At 42.0% G+C, this 17,735-nt stretch overlaps 1 protein-coding gene and 1 long non-coding RNA gene across 2 annotated transcripts in view; one reads left to right on the top strand and one right to left on the bottom strand.

Annotated features, from left to right (window-relative positions):
- Positions 1–1,083: 1,083 nt before the first annotated feature.
- LOC311197658 lies at positions 1,084–3,796 on the bottom strand. The gene is made up of 3 exons (XR_014617649.1): positions 3,735–3,796; positions 1,735–1,809; positions 1,084–1,509 (listed from the first exon to the last, which is right to left on the bottom strand). It is a non-coding gene; the product is annotated as an uncharacterized lncRNA (long non-coding RNA).
- Positions 3,797–3,930: 134 nt separating this feature from the next.
- Positions 3,931–17,735, top strand: part of ITCH (itchy E3 ubiquitin protein ligase) — a gene marked incomplete at its 3' end in the record, with an annotated part of 55,478 nt that continues 41,673 nt past the window's right edge. The window contains exon 1 of the mRNA XM_084271443.1: positions 3,931–3,987. The remainder of the gene's footprint in view (positions 3,988–17,735) is intronic.

Raw genomic sequence — 17,735 nt, 5'->3', positions numbered from 1 at the left:
TCTCCAAACTTAACTCCCAGAAGCAATGCCTGACCGTATCAAACCTAGGAAATCTGAAGAGCTATAGACAGTTTTCCTACAAAGCTTTTGTACAGGACCATCCTGCATGGTTGCAGCAGACTTTCCTAATTTGTTGGGGTTCTTACTAGTCAAAATAAAGTTACAGTGGAGAATAGCAAGAGAATTTCATCCATCCGGAGTATCTTGTAGTTACAGAAAGCATAGGGAAAAAGCAACTAATGAAGTACTCTCCTCCTTTCCCCAAATAAGCAAACAAAGAAAGGTAAAATCTTGCATAGAGCCGAGATCCACACAGCTGCCTGCTCCTTAAAGGAAAAGGAAGGGGGAGGGGGTGAGGCAAGGGAAGGGAAAAGGAAGGGGCAAATAACAACCCCAAAAACAAGAAACCAAGAGCCCGTGGGTTGGGATAAGGATAGTTCACTAAAATAGCAGAAAGATACAATATAACAATGCTATCAGGACTTTAGAGCAAAAAATATATGAAAAAGTTGATACACAATGCAGTTTCTCACCGAACCCACAACTCAGGCCGTGCCACCCAGAGCTGTCCCAGAACCCGACTGTCCCCTGAAAACCGCGCGTCCCGGAGCCACCCACTCCTCCTCCCATCATCCCCCTTTATACTGAGCAGGACGTAATTGCCATGGAATACTCTCTTTGGCCCATTTGGGTCACCTGTCCTGGCTTCGCCCCTCCTTTCTCAGGAATAGAGAAATATGAAGAACTGAGAAAGTCCTTGACTGTCTGACAGCAACTAAAGGCATCAGGGTGTTATCAGCACTGCTTTCATTTTAACTCCCAAACACAGCATTCCATCCGCTGCTACAAATGAAGTTAACTCCATCCTGACTGAAACCAGGACACATAGCAACTCTGCTGTTCAATTGTATTAATCTGTGCTTGCCACAATTTTCTGATATCAATTCATGATTTGTTGTTCCATTGCACTGATAGACAATGATCAGGGAAAATGATCTCTGAAAGTGTGAAGACTGCTCTACCTTCATCTTGTCCTGGTGATGCGTGGAAACTGACTTCACAACTCACACAGAGTTATAAAGAAGGTGTGTTTATTACGTGTAGGTGCACTGGGGATCCTCCACCACAGATGTGCACACCAAGCATGGCAATTCACCTTAACTATATACAGTAGAATGTTACATGTTCATGGCATTTCCCAATACACCTGTATATATGCATAACCTGTCCCGCTTCGTATTAAAATTGGTCCCAGGAAGTCGTTTCCATACACTCCTCCCGACGGCGCCTGCGCACTGCCTCATGGTGGTGGTCGTCAGGGGGTCTCAGTGATGAAGGCTCGAAGTCTTCATCAGGTTGAACTTTTCACCTCCTTCTCCTGGCACATGCATAGTTGTGGTTGTTCCAGATGGGCACAATTATCCTTGGGATGTTTCCTTCTTATCTATCCCAGGCACCGTCTTCCTTGGGATGTTTCCTCCTTATCAGTCCTGGGTCTGCTTTAAATTACTTCAAGAACACTAATCACTCAAGACTAACTAGGAGTTGTTCAAGTGAGACATTCTTCATGCAGGGTCACCTCTGACATAGACACTATGGCACTTCAAACCATCCTGTTAGTAAGCCTCCCCTTAACAAGCATCTTGTTAGCAAGCACCCTTTAACCCTTTGCAAGCATCTTGTCAGAAAGCCCCATATCACTGGCAAGCATAAACTAATCAGTAGTCTGTGTACCTGGAATGCATTATTTTTTTCATGAACTTTACAGAGCAGCTCATGCCAGTGGAACTTGACTGGAGACATCGGAAGCTGAAAAATAAAGAGATTAGGGTGGGTAGTGTTGAACAATAATCACTTTTCCTAAATGCCAGTTATAAAAGGAGGAAAAAAATTTATAACACAAAGGTCAATTTATGTGGTGTCCTTGAAAACAAACACAAAATGATATTTATTAGCATTGGCTTTAGCAACCTTCACCTTGGAAACCTAAAAACCAGTCAGATAAAACCAGAGACTGCGAATGGCCACACTGCCTTAGGGACATATGGACATCTGTTGAATTCAACAGGAGTCACCTGTATGTGTACTTGGGGTAGCATTCAGCTTCTTCCTGCAAACACTAAACTTCTACTAAAATTAAAATTAATCCAGACAGCTGTGATAAAAGCTCATAGTACACCTAGCTGCAATGTTCCTACAGTTCTGGGAATCAAACTATAAGCAATCTGCAAAAACAAGCCCAGTGTTATGTACCCACTGTGAGACAGAACAAAAACGCTGTAAAGGAAACCCCACTATGCAGATGTGGAATTCCAGATGAGTTCCAGTCTGAGCTTCACTGTATGGCCAGGAGAGGAATCTATACCACAACAATGGATGAGAGATGACTGTTTATGTAGGTGATGCATTAGAGAGAAATTTCTGTTAAGTAAGGCTTGCAGAACTCATTTTTATTATTATTAATGTGAATGGACCATTTAAATATGGAACTGCAAATATATGGAGTCAAATATCTGTAAAGGAACTTAAAGACATAAAGGTACAAGAAGAGCTTTGGAAAATAAATTAAAAAACCCAAACAACAAAGCAACCTGTGGAACTTAGCTGCTCAGTTTGCTGGTTCTTACATTGGGCTGTAACTTGCCCCCCAGGGATGCACACCCTTGTGTGGCTTTCTAAAGCCACACACTTCTGACTTTCCAGCACTCACAGGCTCTGCCTGAGCAGCACATTTTGTCCTGTGTTGAAATTAAAGTGATTCCAGTGCTTGAAGTTACATGCATATATATACCTTGGTCATAACAGATGGCTAATTGGCATTAAGGCATGTATGTTATTCCGTATGGGGAAAACAGTCGGAATTGTTTTCTTGCTTAGACCTCATCAACAGAAACGCTCACATAATTGCAGCTGTGGGATCTCTTACTGGAGTCTGTGTGTGAAGAAGGGACGACAAGCTGGATTTTCACATCCCTACCAGTTGTAAGAACATGCTGAACTGTTGTAAAGGGTTTCTTGTTCCTGAAAAAGTAGTGAGGATATTCCCCTACTCTCTGAAAATTAGAGTCTTTTCTCTGATTTCAGTGCATGAAAACAGAACCACCTTATTCCTCAAATTCAAAAGAGGAGGTGGATTTTAATTTGGATGGATTCCCTTAGGCAATAACATACTCTGGTTAAGAAAAACACACGTGAAACAAGCCAGGTTTTATGTCGAGGTTAAGCAGTATCGATAGTGTAAGTACCTGCGGTGGAAACACTAACACTGCGAAACCTCAGCCGCGTGTCACGAAGCCCCGACTGCTGCCAGCGCTGCCCCAGCTGCCGGGCCGGTACCAGCCTGGCAGCACCCAGCACGGCCCTGCGAGCCCGCAGAGATCGCAGGTTCGGTGGCACCGAGACGTAACCCACGGGCTCGCTACGGCATCCTGACTTAGCCTGGTCCCGGCGACGGAGGCCTTTGACAGCAGCGCGTGTGTACACATACACACACCGTGTGTGCGTGCAGCTCCCCCCGGGGCCCGGCCCTCTTCCCGGCCGTGAGGGGCTGGCCGAGCCCAAACAGCTCCCCGGAGCTCCGGGCGGCCTCACCACAGCACGGGCAACCCCCCGCCGCGGCCTGGGAACCCAGTGCTGCTGCCAAGCATTCACGCAAGCTTAGTGCCGAGCCCAAGCACACACATCGCAGCCACCAGCGAACCGGAGGGGAAACGCCGCCAGCAGAACCCACTTACCGCACCGGGGCCATCGCGGCCCGGTCCCGCCTTAACTCTCACTACCGGGCGGCCCCCTCGGCCCGAGGTGAGCATGCGCAGCGCACGGCGCGGAGCACGCCGGGACTTGTAGTCGTTGCGGGGCCGTGGCTGCTGAGTGACTCGACGCTTGCGCAGATCCCGCCCGACTTTGGAAAGTCGCTGGTTCAGGTTGCGATCGGACCGGCTGCCATCTTGGTCGAGGGACGGAGGAGCTGCTGCGCCGCCGTGCCCGGTGAGGGGAGCGGGGGTCCGCGCCGCGGACGGGGGGGAAGGAGGAGCCGGAGGTAGTGGTGGGGAAGGGAGCGGACGGAACGCGGCGCGACGGCCCCGCCGCTCTCCTCGGCTCTGGGCGGCCGTAGTGCGGAGGCAGGGGGGCGCGGGGGACCCCGGCGGACGTAGGCCTGGCTTCGTGAGGGGCTTCTCGCCCCCCGAGAAGAGCCCCGCGGAGGGAGGCCCTCCCCGCCGCGCTGCCTTCCCGCGCCGCAGCGGGGGCAGCTCTTGGGCCGGGGGCCGGGCTGGGGCGGCAGCGTCACTCTTTCCCCCGGGAACGGGGCGGCGGTCCTGGGACCCCGGCGCTCCCCTCTGAGGGCTGCCTCGCGCCGCCGTCCCTTCTCCAGCGCCACTTGGCCTCCTCTGCGGAGTCCTGTCTCCGCTCCGGCAGGTGGGGGCACCTGCCCGGCCCCCGGCCTGCCCGGCCCTTGCCTGGGGTGCCGGTTTCCCCTCAGCTCTGCATCGCTAGTTGTCCCCAGCAGGATTTGCTTCCCGTCCCGGTCGGACCCTGCCATCCTTTCCAGGCTGCTTGTCGCTGAGATCAGCCTCTAAACCTTCGCCCTCTCAGGGCCTTGGGGATTCGCTCCCGTCAGAGGCTTTGCTTTCCAGCAGCCGCTCCGTAGCAGAGCCCTTTGTATGTAGCCCTCTCTGAGGAGCGCGGCCCCGCTCTCCGGGGGTCTCCTTCCAGGTCGGGCGGCAGCTGCAGCCGCTTTGCGAGTGTTCGCTGCCTTTGTCTCCTTAGAGTACAGCCATGCCTCGAAGTTATGTTTCCCAGCGATAAAGCATGACTAGAGCCGGAGGTTTATACAGAACTGTGTTCCCTCTTGTAAACAGCAGAATGGCAACTCTGGTGCCACCGCTCTATTTTGGAAACACGCGCAAGTTCCAGCTGTTAACCCTGCCGGTTCCAGATGCGGTGTTTGTGACCTTGTGTGGCAGCAGCATTCAGATAAAAGCAGGAGAAGGTGTTTGAGGATGCCTTTATCTAATTGGCTCCGATATCCAAGAATTCAGCTTCTTTTAATAGCTGCAATTTGTGGTGTTAAATTGACAAAAGCGCTTCAGAGCTGTGTGTGATCTACAGAGAGGAAGGAGTGTGTAGCGTTTGGGATATCTTGTCATTTGTGTGGCATCCTTTACCCTTGAATCTTTGGAAAATATCCCCAGCAAAACTTAACCTTTATAGCTCAGTTAGAAATTGAAGAAATCAGAAACCAGGATATTTTAGGCCTTCTTTTCCCAATGCATTATTGCTTTTTTTTTTCCAGGAGTTTCTAATTGTTTGGTCTCTGCTATTCTGCCACCCATCTTTTTCAAAGGGAAAAGGAGAGAAAACTGCACTGGTATTTGTAAGAAGGTAGTCCACGTTGGGAGAAAGACAGTAGATCTTGCTAGTACTTGCTTGTGTTTACCTGGAAAAAGGCATAGGTGTTTAAGAATGAAGTATGAACTGTGAGCTGCCTTTGGTTCAAAATATTTTAATGCTATTAAAAGCATCTTGTTTGAAAAAACAATTTAAATTATTTTCTCTTACAGCCAAAGTCCAAAACAATTTGAATTTAGTTGCAAAGAGCAATGTAACTGTTATAGCTCTTTAAATCAGAACTTGGTGTAGTGTGTATTCTTAGTTGGGTTTTGGTTGATGGTTTTAATCACTACACTGAATGTAAGCCCTCCGGTTGATCACTGGAATAATAGGTGGCATTCTGATCCAAGCTGACTGTTCTTGTCTTTAAAACAAAGAACTGATAGGTATAGGTGAAAGGTGGTGCTACAGTGGAAAATAACTGAGACTTCTAAGTGCTAACTTTGAAAGCTTCTTACAGATTAGACAGTTATTTTGGGTCTTAAGAGAGATTGAGAGATTATTTATATGAATTTATTAGTTAAGCAGCATCACCTCATTTTCTTTCTTTTTTTTAAGAGAAAGTTCTGTTTCTTCCGTGCTGAAGATACAGACCTGAAATACAAAGTTGTCTTGTTTCTTTTTTCCTAAGTTTTAAAATGGTTTGGGCAAGTTAGTAGGTAATAATAACCTAACAGATAGACAGGTAGTAAAGTAGCATGTTTTTTTTCTCTTGTACAGTTTAAATTAATCATTCTTTCTAAGAAAGCTTGCCTTAGAACTGTTTGAAAAATGTTTCTTCAGAGTTTTACAAAATAAATTATTTTTCTTCAACTGTATGGCATATGCAATAGATAAATTGCTTCCCAACAGCATTTTCAGCATCAGTTGATGACAGAATATAAGCAAACTTCTTTTGTAAATTTAAGCTGTTTAACCAAGATGGTAAATACATTCAACTGTAGTGAAGTGCTTTTCATGTTGCAGTAAAACCGATTTGCTTTCTCCTTAAAAGCAACGAGAAGAGTCTGTAGGGTTAGAGCAGAAGAACCTCTAGTAAATGGTAATAGTGAAGCTTCTGGGAGTGCTGTCCCTGATGCTGTTTATTTTTAAGCCTTTCTCTTTGGCTGTACAGTTATGTTCATGTACTGTTCTAATTTTTGTTAGTCTGCTGTACTTACATGTAATTGAGGGAACTACATTGTCGTCTTACACCTAAGGAAAGCCAGTATGTGTGCATAACCTAGGGGAGAGTATTTGCTTCAGTTGCTTACTATAACCATACTTTGCTCAACTATAGCAGGCTTTGAAGTGCATGTTTGCCTCAGAAGAGGAAGTAGACAAGCTATGCTTATAGTCTAGCTTGGGAGTATTCTGTTTTTCTGGATATTTACTTTTTACTGTCTCATAAATTGAGTATTTTTCAAGGTTTTAGGCAATCCTTCTTGAGCTTGGTTTGTCTGTTACCTGAGCTAATGCTGTGTCCACAGTTTGGAGAGGGAAAGGTAGTCTTTCTTCTTCATCCTCTCATTTAAAGAATAAAGTGTTATGGACTTGAGCATTTTCTTTAAGTGATTTGCATTCAGGTTTTACTGTAGTAGAGTTGCTGCAGCTGAAGATTGATCTGTGTAAGAATTGCACTTAGAGAAACGAAAGTATCGTAACACTGGGAAAGAGCATTTAAAGAAACCATGCCCTGTTTCATGTGACCAGCTCTGAAGTTATGCCTGGAATTTCTACTTTTACTATACTGGGGCATAGAACAAACTCCCTGGTAAAAGGGCAGACTTTTTTTTTTCCCCTCTCTGAGGAACCACGATACTAGATCTTGTTATGCTGGTTATTCAAATACTTTTTAAAAACTTGGCAGTATGTTAATATGCTGTTGTTTCTTTAAAAAAAAGTTTTATTACAGTCCTCCCATTTAGAAACTGATGATGCCTGCCTTCCACCCACCTGCCTGAGCTATTCTAAACTGTGCTGGTAGGAGAGGCCTATTGTTTCAGTCATGATCAGACCTACTTACCTGTTTGCAGTTAGATCATTGGATTTTGAAGTTCAGAGCTTAGACTCAAATAGTATTGTTGTTGAGCAAGAAAAGGCCTGTTCTGTTCGGGTGAATTGTTAAAACTTCATTGTGTGGAACCCTGTTTCTAACAGGAAAAAGTGTATGTTAGGTGAGTTGCCTTTTACGTGAGAAGTGCAGATCTTGAATTTTGGATGAAGTAGCTCATGATGCAGAAGCTGACCTTCAAGAAGAGTGTGTTAATATCAGTGTCCATATTATATTCTCTGTTTTCTGTACAGGTCTAGTTTTTTTTTAACAGTAGCCTTTGGACATACTTATTCTCTCTCAGTACTAGCTACGTACCTGGTATTCTTAAAGTTTAATACCTAGGGGGAAAAAAATCAGTTAAGGTTGAAAGTGATGTCGAATAGAAAAAGACATAGTAAATACAGGTCTGTAATCTGATTCTGATTTATTAATTCAAGAAATGGGCAGCCATTTGTTGTGAAATAGCTATCAATAATATAAAATTTGCAATTAGAAGCATGTTTATTTACTTACATAAAATGGGCTCTTTGATTCCTTCAGTTTCACATGATTGTGATGGAGCTTTTACTTGCGCAAATCCTTCCTAAGTGGTTATTGCCCTTTTTAGCTCTGTCTTGTCCAGTGCAGTGAGAAAAGCTAAGGAAGACACTGAGCAAGTTGAGGAGTATGTGCTGAGACATAGAAGAGTGGATTGTGTCCGTTTTTAACATGCTTTTGGTCAGTATCCATCCCTCCTGCCTGCTCCTATCCCTAGTGCTAGCTGTCTTTTAGTTCTATATTAATGATCTTGTCTGACAGAATGGTCAGATACACAACTGTTTATTTCTTTGCTATTCACTTCCTAAACATTTTAATGTTTTCCCTATGCCTGTAAATAAATAATTTCAGAAACTACATAAAAAATGTGGTGTTTAATGTATAAAAGTGTTCATAAGGTGATAACGTGTTTGGTCTAATCTTTAAGCTGGCTTGCTAACTTCTGTGAAAGAGGCGAGCTGCGTGTGTTCACTAGGTGTTACTGAGCACCCTTCCTACCCAAAGTAAAACTTCCCAGGGTGATCCTGCTTCCTGGTGTTGGTGCTTATGAAATGCATGTGGCTCTGTAAAGGAAGTGAAGAAAAAAGGAACTAGAGGAGCTTAGAGGATACAGAGTAGCAGTGTGATACTGACTTGGGTTTCCTGTAAGGATAGCAACATTGCATCTGTTCTTCAGGGTATGCACTTCTTCCGATGACTGTGTTGTCATCAGTGCTGTAGTCTTTATATAATGGTAGCAGGAAAGAGGAGGGAAATGCTGACCACCTCACTCTACACTAAGAATGTTTCTGTAGCTATTCAAACCACATAGCTGTGACCTGTGTATTCGGCAGTAGTTTACATCATGTCATTTAGTAAACACTGGCCGTGTGTAACATTCCTAATTCTATCTAAAAGTGTTCATCACTTAGACATAAAGTGGAGTACTTCTTATGAGTGGGGGCACTTCTGCAGGTAATTAGCATACTCTGTTTTTTGCTTGTTAAATTGAGTTTACCAGTAAGACATCAGAGTGTCTCGTTTTGTCTTTTTGCTGTATTTTAAAATGAACGATTTCCAGAGCAGTGCAATGTTTGTTAAACATTTGTCTGAACCAAATGTAGTTCAGGTCAATGAATAAGCTGTCACAAGGAAATAGTGTTCTTGTTGTTCTTGTGCACCCATTGAATCAATGTATTTAACCCCATTATGAAATCTAGTTTGGGCAAATGGATTTGGTCTGTGTGGAAACCTGTTGACATTGCTGGTGGTGTTTTTTTGGTGTTCTCAATGGTTTAAAAGTTTTAAACATAATCCTGTGAGGTGTGGCATATTGTTACTTTTTTTACTTTCCCCTCCTTTCCACCCCTCATCTGCCCCTCAGAACTTCTAAGTTTTTTATGGTGTTAGTGAACAATTAAAGGAAAAGGTAACTTGCTTTCACCTGGGATGTGAATGTCTGAACAAAGTAATACTGTACTAGTGATGATAGAGGTGAAAATGCTTTCAGACTAATGTGTGTTTTCTTTGAAGCTGTGAACTTCCCAGTGAACTGTATGTTTGAGCGTAGAAGATACCAGCAAAAAGAAATTCACAGCTAAGTGTGGAGGATGTGGGAGTTGAGAGGGGAGGGACTTTATAGACAGTAATAATAGGGAGAGGATCTGTTACGAGAGAAAGCTTGTCCCACAGCTGAGGTTGTTTTTTTGCTTTTTGAAATTTCACTTCCTATTTTTAAAATAGTAAACTTTGTACTTTGTATTTTGTACTTCTGCCTTCACGCTTTGTAATCTAATGCAGTAAGGCAGTTCTGCACTACAAACTAAATAAAGTGTGAATAAAATTGAGAAGAACAGTTGTCAGAAATCCACGTGTGTTTTAGATTCAGGGTTTGCATCTGGAAGAATGCTTTCCTGATTGGGAAGGTCATTAGATAGCATTATAACCCTGTGAGCCTGTGCTGTTACTCCAGTATGTGAGTATCTTTCCGGTTTCCCACGTAATGTATGGACAAGTAAGCCACGACGGCATGTACGTATGTATGGTGTAATAACTCTGTCCATGCTGAATTACACTCCTTGTATAGAATACTGTGCCAGGATATGCAAAGTATACCTATTTTATTAAAAGAAAAATTGTTTGTAGTTTTCAGGAGCCCTGGGCATTTTCCCCTCCCAAAGATTCACTGAATTTAAACAGACCAGCGAGTTGAGATTTAGCGCTAGAATTGGCACAGAGATTGGGCAGGACTGTGTGACTGGGAGGAAGGTGAGGCTGCTCTGTCAGCAGTATCCAGCTGCCAGAGCTGTACCGTCTGCACCCCCGATAGCTGCAGCAGCTGTATTGCTGTCACTGTTACCAACAGAGTGAACCTCTGGTTCACAGTCCAATTTTAGTTCAGGAGATGGTTCTAAGCTTCTCCATAGGCATGTGGGCATTAACTTGTATCCCTGCAGAATGGTGATTCCACTGAAACTGAAGGATGTAATTAGTATTTGTTGTTAACCAACAATCTTGTTCTTTTTAAACATGGAATTGTCAGTTCTTCATACAGAAGATACAGAACATAAAGACTGAAACTTTCATTCAAGGATTTTATTTATTCCTATAGTTGGAAGTCTGGCTATACTTTCACATTGCCATCTGGTCACTTGCAAAAAATTCTTAGGAAATAGTTGATTGACTTCTATTGCAGTTAGGAAACATGAAGATGATCCCTCTAGAATTCAAGACTTCACTTGCAAGTTTTAGTTCTAAAAAAACCTTTGAGATACCTCAGTATTTACTTAAATAATATATTATACCACCACCCCACCCCAATTCTCATTTCCATTAGGTCTTTTGAATTTGTGTACTTCAGTAATGTATACTTTAGGTTGTAAAAATGCAACCTTTGTTTCTGGCTGGTGTTGCCTTTAGTGCACAGGAGTATTACTTCATTTTGTTGCAAATACTAGATTTCTAGTTCTGATTTCTTTGGTGGTTTGTAATGTTCAAGGGTATTCAGAGAAGCAGCTTATTTTCCTTGTGGGGCAACATATGTATATTCATAACTTGGTAACTCGTTAACGGTAAGATTTCAGTGCATTGGCTATAGTAGTTCTTACAACTGAGTCAAAGTCAGTCAAGAGGAACTGTCTGTTATACCATCTGATTTGCTAAAGCGAGTACAAGCAGTGAGTGACAAAGAACTTTCTTTTTCAAGAGATTCAGTGAATTTCAGATTTGTGATTGTCCCTGGTAGTAGAGAATGATTCATCATTTCTTTGATGAGCCTTGCCAGATTGAATTGCAGATCTGTGCAGCCTGTTTTGATTTGGTTTATTGCTCAAGTACCTACAGTGACAATCTGTTTGGCAAGATAGTTTTTGTCAGGTGATATAATTTGTCAGTATCTTTCTATGGATGCTTCCATGGCCCTTGTTATCCATGTTCTTAAGAGCAAAGAAACAGAGGTGTATCTGGGGTTCTCTTTGTTGTACCCCCAGAGGGTGGTACCTTTATACACATGGGAACCTTCATCAGCGTTGTTAAATGCTCTTAAAGCAAGGTGTGTTATGCTGTACAGTTCTGTACAAACCATCCTGAAGAATCATCTTTACATTAATATAGATAGTGTAGATTAATGTTGATACCAGCTTTATTGTGCTTTTGAAAAATGTATCTACTGGATTTGAGTCTTCCAGGTGACAGGGTCTGGTTTTGGTGTTGGGTTTATAGACTGCTAGTAAATAGCAGGCTTTCAAAGGCTACTTGTAAAAATGTTCTTTAAAACAACTATAATAGTGGCTGAAGTTGTCATTCTTAGTAATTGATGCAGGTAATAGTGTAATTTAATGGCCAAGCTTTCTGGGTTCTTTTTCCATTTGTTAGAAATGACAAAGGTCCTAAAAACAGGATTCAAGGCAGACACGTTAGTGAAGCAGTAATTTATTATATGTTCTTGCAAGAGCAGGTGACCCAACAAAGTAGGCACACTTTTGGTCAGAGCCTGCAGCCTTTTTGTACCATATCCCTGCCACCCATCCATACGTATTCATTGCCTGTCCTGCTTCGGATTAAAATGAGTTCCAAGAGTCCTCCCAACTGCGTCTGCGCACTGTCTCATGGTGGTGGTTGTTGGGGGTCTCAGCAATGAAGGTTCAGAGTCTTCCTCAGGTTGAACTTTTCACCTCCTTCCTGTTTCTTGATGAATTAAGTTTTTTCCAAAATTTTACAGGCCCAGCCCAGGCGTTTTCATGTCTGTCAGGGTCCTGAATTATCTTACCCTTTTTGTCTGTGCCCTTTGAAGTTAAATGTGAGTTTGCAGATGCTTGCCTTTATCTTTACTTTTCAGGCAACTGAGTTAGAGGGGCATGGGCCTGGAGTTGAAGGAAGTCAAAGCTCCATACAGGTTTCAGTTATGTGCATGTTAATTTTGTAGTCTCTGAAAAGTTTTGTTATCTTTACTAATGGTCAAAATGATTAGATTTATTGAGACCCCACATCGTTTCACCTGTTTTGCCTGTTTGCCTTGATGTGGTAATTTGTGCACCATTATCAATCAGCATGGTAGAAGCCTGTTAGTTGGGCCTGATTTCCTTAAGTTGCAGCCCATGTTCTCAGTCACGATTTAACCCCTTATCTCATTGTCCAGGATCATCTGTATCTTTTAGCAGAGCTATGTACTCAAATTGAACCCTTATTTGAGAACAGTATTCCCCCTTATTTTATGTGTTATCCTAAATTTCCTACAAATGATTTCTGATGAGGCAGCCTGAGTCCTCTAAGTCAGTAAAAAATACAATAACCTTTTCAGTTTGCAAAAGCAACATTTCTTAGCACTTTCCACACATTCTCCCCAGAGTTAAAAAGTTTATGTCGGTTTGTTTGAATAAGGGTGTCTGGGAACCACCGGTAATGAAATGCAACGCTGTGAATGGAATGGGGAAATATGATGAAGCAAGCACTGAGATGTAAATAAGAAGAAAAACTAATGGCTGTAGATGATGAAATGCTCTGTAGATGCTGCCTTCTGTGTTAGAAATGCCAGTGGTCCTAAGGAAGGACTCCCAGTAGTCTTACTAGTGAAGCAGCAATTTATTACATGGTCTTGCAAGAGCAGTGAAATAGCCACACCAGTCGTCAGAGTTTTCAGCACTCTATACCCTATACCTCATTACTGTCTGAAATCCCTCCCTTCTTTACCTGTGAATTAGGTACTTCCAAGGTTTGCAAGCTCAACCCAGAGCCTTCTTCACAACAGCACATAGTATAATACACTGTGTCTGGCAGGTTCCTGCTTCCCCTTGGTGAAGGGAAGAATATTCATAAGCTTACTGAGCAAAATGCAGTATTGTTCTAAGTTGCTGTTGTTCATCTTGTATAGCCTTTAACTGTCATCCCTTTATTACTTGTCCTTTATCTTCCTTTTACCATAAGACTTAGCTTTAGGCTTCAGTGATTTAAGACCACTTAACTCTTTGGTAAATGATTCTTGATGAGACAGAATCACAGAATTGTAGGGGTTGGAAGGGACAGCTTGAGTCTTTTATTCCTACAGTCAGTATAGAAAAATATTATACTTATTCTACAGTTTGCAAAAACAACATTCCTCAGCATTTTTTATGTCTGTTAATAACTAGATATATAACTGCTTATGAAGTGACAGGAATTACGGAGTTTGTTTTAGCAAAGTCAAAGAATCACAGAATAATTCGGGTTAGAAGGGGCTTCTGGACATTGTGTGGTCCAAACCCACCCGCTTAAAGCAAGGCCAGTTAGAGCGGTCAGCAGCGTGTTCTTTCGGGTCTGGAATGTCTCTGAGGACGGTGACTTAACCTCTCTTGGCAAGCTTCTCAAGGTTCAACCACCTCATGGTAAAATAAATAAATCCCCTGTTTTTAAGTGGAATTACCTGTATTTTAATGTGTGTCTGTTACCTATTATCCTATTGCTGGGGGGAGACTAATACTTTATTACCCCCGTCAGGTATTTACATACACTAACACTGTCCTCCTGAGCATTCTCTTTTCCAGGTTTAACAATTCTAATGCTCTCTGCCTCTCCTCATATGTCATGTTCCAATCACTTTATCATCTCTACGTCCCCTTTGCTGGTGTTGCTCCAGTATGTCTCTGTCACTCTTCATTTAGGGTGCACAGAACTATATACACTGGCACACCAGATGTGTTCTCACTGTTGTTGGCTAGAGGACCACCTTCCTCATCCCCTCATCCTCCTAGTGATGATTTTCCTAACACAGCCCAGTATGCTGGCAACGTTTTTTTTTTCCCTGCAAGGAAGCATTGCTGAGTTGTGATCAATAGAACCCTGTTTTCTGCAAAGTTGCTCTCTGTCCAGCTGCCCCCCAGTCTTTACTGGTGCATGGGTTTATTCCTTCCCAGGTACAGAACTTCACACTTCCCTTTGTGGAACTTCGGTTTCATCAGTGTATTTGCTGAGAGTGAGTTTGGTCCCATTGTCTGAGTCATAAATTACGAAGTTAGAGTACCGTCCAGTATGTACCCCTGGGGTACAGCACTAGTGACTGGTCTCTGACTTGACTGTGTGCTGCTGACCACAGCCCTTTGAACCTTGCAGTTCAGCCAGGCTTTCAGTCCACCTGACAGACCTTTGTCTGGCCCATACCTCATCATCTTGTCTATGATGATGTTACAGGAGGCACTGTCAAGGATAATCAGCATTCACTGCTGTTTTCTCAACTGCCAAGTCATTTTATAAGAGAGAAAGCTGTCAAAAAATATTTCTGCTTCATAAATCTGAATCATCTTCTGGTTCACAGTATGTTTGGAAATGGCTCCTACATGAATTTACTTCCTGGCCTTCTCTGAGACTGAGATGGGACTGACCAACCTGTCGTTTCTTGGCTCATCCTTGCTCTTTTGAAGAAAGGAGTGACATTTACTTGTTTAGTATCTGAGAATGTGGAGAGTTACTCAAAGGAGTTGAGAGACCTTTTCACTTTTATGTGGCACAGGACAGGCTTTAGTGAGCTCAAATGTGACTTCAGAGATTTGTAAGAAATTTTAATTTTGACAAATTATTTTCTCTAGCACATTGAATTTTATTTTTCTATTCATTCTGCATGACTGTAGATGATTAATACTGCTCGAAATTTATCCTCCTTATAAAAAGAAATATATGTATTTACACACATAATGGTACTCACTGGTCTTCCTTCCACATGTAGTTCTGTGGTCCAGCTCATTGCTTAGACCTGAGAGAAACAGAGAGTTTCCCTGCTTGAAGACACAAACATCTCATGCTTTATCACAGAAGTTTTTTTAACCTGCAGCATTAATTACTCAAGTTAAATAGATATATGAATCAAATGCAGTATCAGTCTATTTGACTAAAAAGATCCTTTTTATTTACTTAAATTTAACTGCTGTGCTCATGTCTTTCTAGTAGTTTTGCAGAAACAATTATCCAGCCTTGATTTTGTGCAGAAGGGAGAAAGGAGATCTACCTGTGATGGAGAGTGGGAAATTTTGGGATTTCCTTTTTCTGTTGTAATAAAGGAAAATGCTCTGTGAAAGAATGTGGTGTGAAACTATGAAAACAGGGTGGAAGGTAAAAGTACTGAAACAAAGTGACTAAGCATACTCATGCCTGAAAATACCTGTGCCCACATTAACAGAATTAAGGAAAGTAATGGAAAAGAACAAGCTTGAGTCAGTGGACATAGCATAGACCTGTGGAGCTTTTCCATATGGCCAGAATGCATACTGGAAAGGAGTAGGTGAAGAGGAAACAGGGAATGTATCTGTGTTTTAATCTAGCAGTTTTAATTGGGAGGAGTGCACTGTGGAAAGGAATCCCCTGACTGTTCCCACAGACTGTACTTTGATTTGACTTGTGAATGAACTTGGGTCAAGGAAGCTGAGTTGCTTTTGCTTGAAACTAAACTGCAAGCTGCAGGCCAACTGGTGTTTGCTGATGTGGACACAGACACAGCAAATCAGATTAAGGAAGATGCAGTGAGAGTTCAAAGACTCATAGCTGGAAAACAGCTGTTGCTGTTCTAAAAGATGCCATAGCAAAAATGAGGCAGGTCAACTATAGTGTTTCTGAAAGGTGTGTGCAAGGAGTTTTTAGAGAGATTAGTGTGCAGGAGGTGCAAAGTTGGTCTGTAGGAATATAGGAATCTCTTTTGGCAAGTATTTCCTCAGTGAAGCTTAGAAACTGTAAGACAATGCACTAAACTAAAACAAACTGAAAGGGAATAAGCCTGTTTTTAAATAAAACTTTCAGAACTGAATGATTTTATTTGTGTGTGTATATAGTATGGAAAAATGTAGAGAATTAGGAAGCTGTTAAGCCTTCAAGAAGAAAAAGGAAGCAAACAAAACCCCCTTAGATTGATAGAAAGGGAAGCAGTTATATGGCTATTTATTAATAAAAGCTGCAGGGAAGCCTACATCCTATGGTGTTAAAGGAACAGCTGTTATGTTTGCTAAACCCAGAATTATTTTTGGAAAACGGTGAAATAGAGAATGCTTCAGAAGGAGTTAGCTTAGAAGCTCATCTCAGTCTTTCAATAAGCCATATGAAATGGAATGTAGAAACATACACGGGAAAAAACACTGCGTTTCTGAGATTTAAGTCATGTAACAGAATAATTCTTGTCATATAAAATGGGCTTTTTTTGGAGCCCATTTAGATTTTCCCTGCCTGTGGCAAGGGAGTTGGAGCTCTGTGATACTTGGGTCCCTTCCAACCCATGCCATTCTATGATTTCCACTCTGGATTTTGTAGTTTGGTTTATGTTTGTCTGAAGTCCTGAAAGAAGTAAATTATCTTTACAGAGAGATCTCTTGTGAAATGAAAGCTGGCTTGTAATTGAACTAGATTGGAAGGTGCCTGCTTAGGGTAACAGAGGCATTGTCTTTGGAGGTCACCTCTTTCACTTCATTCACTCTATCTCTGTATACTGTTGGAAATACAAGAGGAGTAAAATTCCTAAGCAAGGCATCGTAGTTAATTTCATATTTTTACTTTAACATGTTTTGTTTCTCTTGACATGTTGTAGTAGCAGAATGGCAAGGGTATATACAAAAGGCCTGAAATGTTGGGAATGTGAGGCATTAATGCATGTTTGTGTTAGGAAAGTAGATGCGTTTGTGTAAAAAATAGCGTGTGCATTTGTGTAAGACCACAGAGCCACTCACTGTTACTGCATCTGGAAACTTGGGTGTCTATTGAGGATACCTTGATTACAACTGGTATCTTACTACTAGTTAGGGTAGTGTACTGAACGTATTGAAGAGACAGTGAGCAGCTTGGTCTAATTTTGAAGCTGGCCCTGATTTGGGAGGGTGTTGAATAGAATGACCTCCAGAAGTCATTTCCAGTTAGATTATTGTGTGGTTCTATTAAAAAAAGGTGAAAAAGTTAAAGTAATTCACAGAAGCGTTTTCATTTTGGGATACCATTCTTTTCTCATGCTCTTTCAGTTACACATTTTCATTTATTCAGATCACTTTTGGAGATTTTTTTTTAAATGCACTGCTTAGGGCAGAACAAAAAAACACCTAGGAAGGTTCTGAGAAATAAGATAAAAATGCTGCCTGACAGTTGTTTAGAATATGTTTAGAAAAGTCTGAGAGTAAAACCAAACAAATTTTTCTCATCCTGTGAAACTTTTCCCAAGGCTTTGTAACTTTAGGCATTTTGTAACAGGCAAAATTTTGGTTTTTATGGGTTTTTTTTTTCCAAACTTTGTTGATGCATTATATGTGAAATAACATCTAATCATTGAATATATTTGTTTTAAATATAGGAATAGGGT

Source organism: Gallinula chloropus (assembly GCF_964237585.1).
Source record: "Gallinula chloropus genome assembly, chromosome: 16".
NCBI lineage: Eukaryota > Metazoa > Chordata > Aves > Gruiformes > Rallidae > Gallinula > Gallinula chloropus.
The sequence above is the reverse complement of the archived record's forward strand: the minus strand, read 5'-3'. Positions and strand labels throughout refer to the sequence as shown.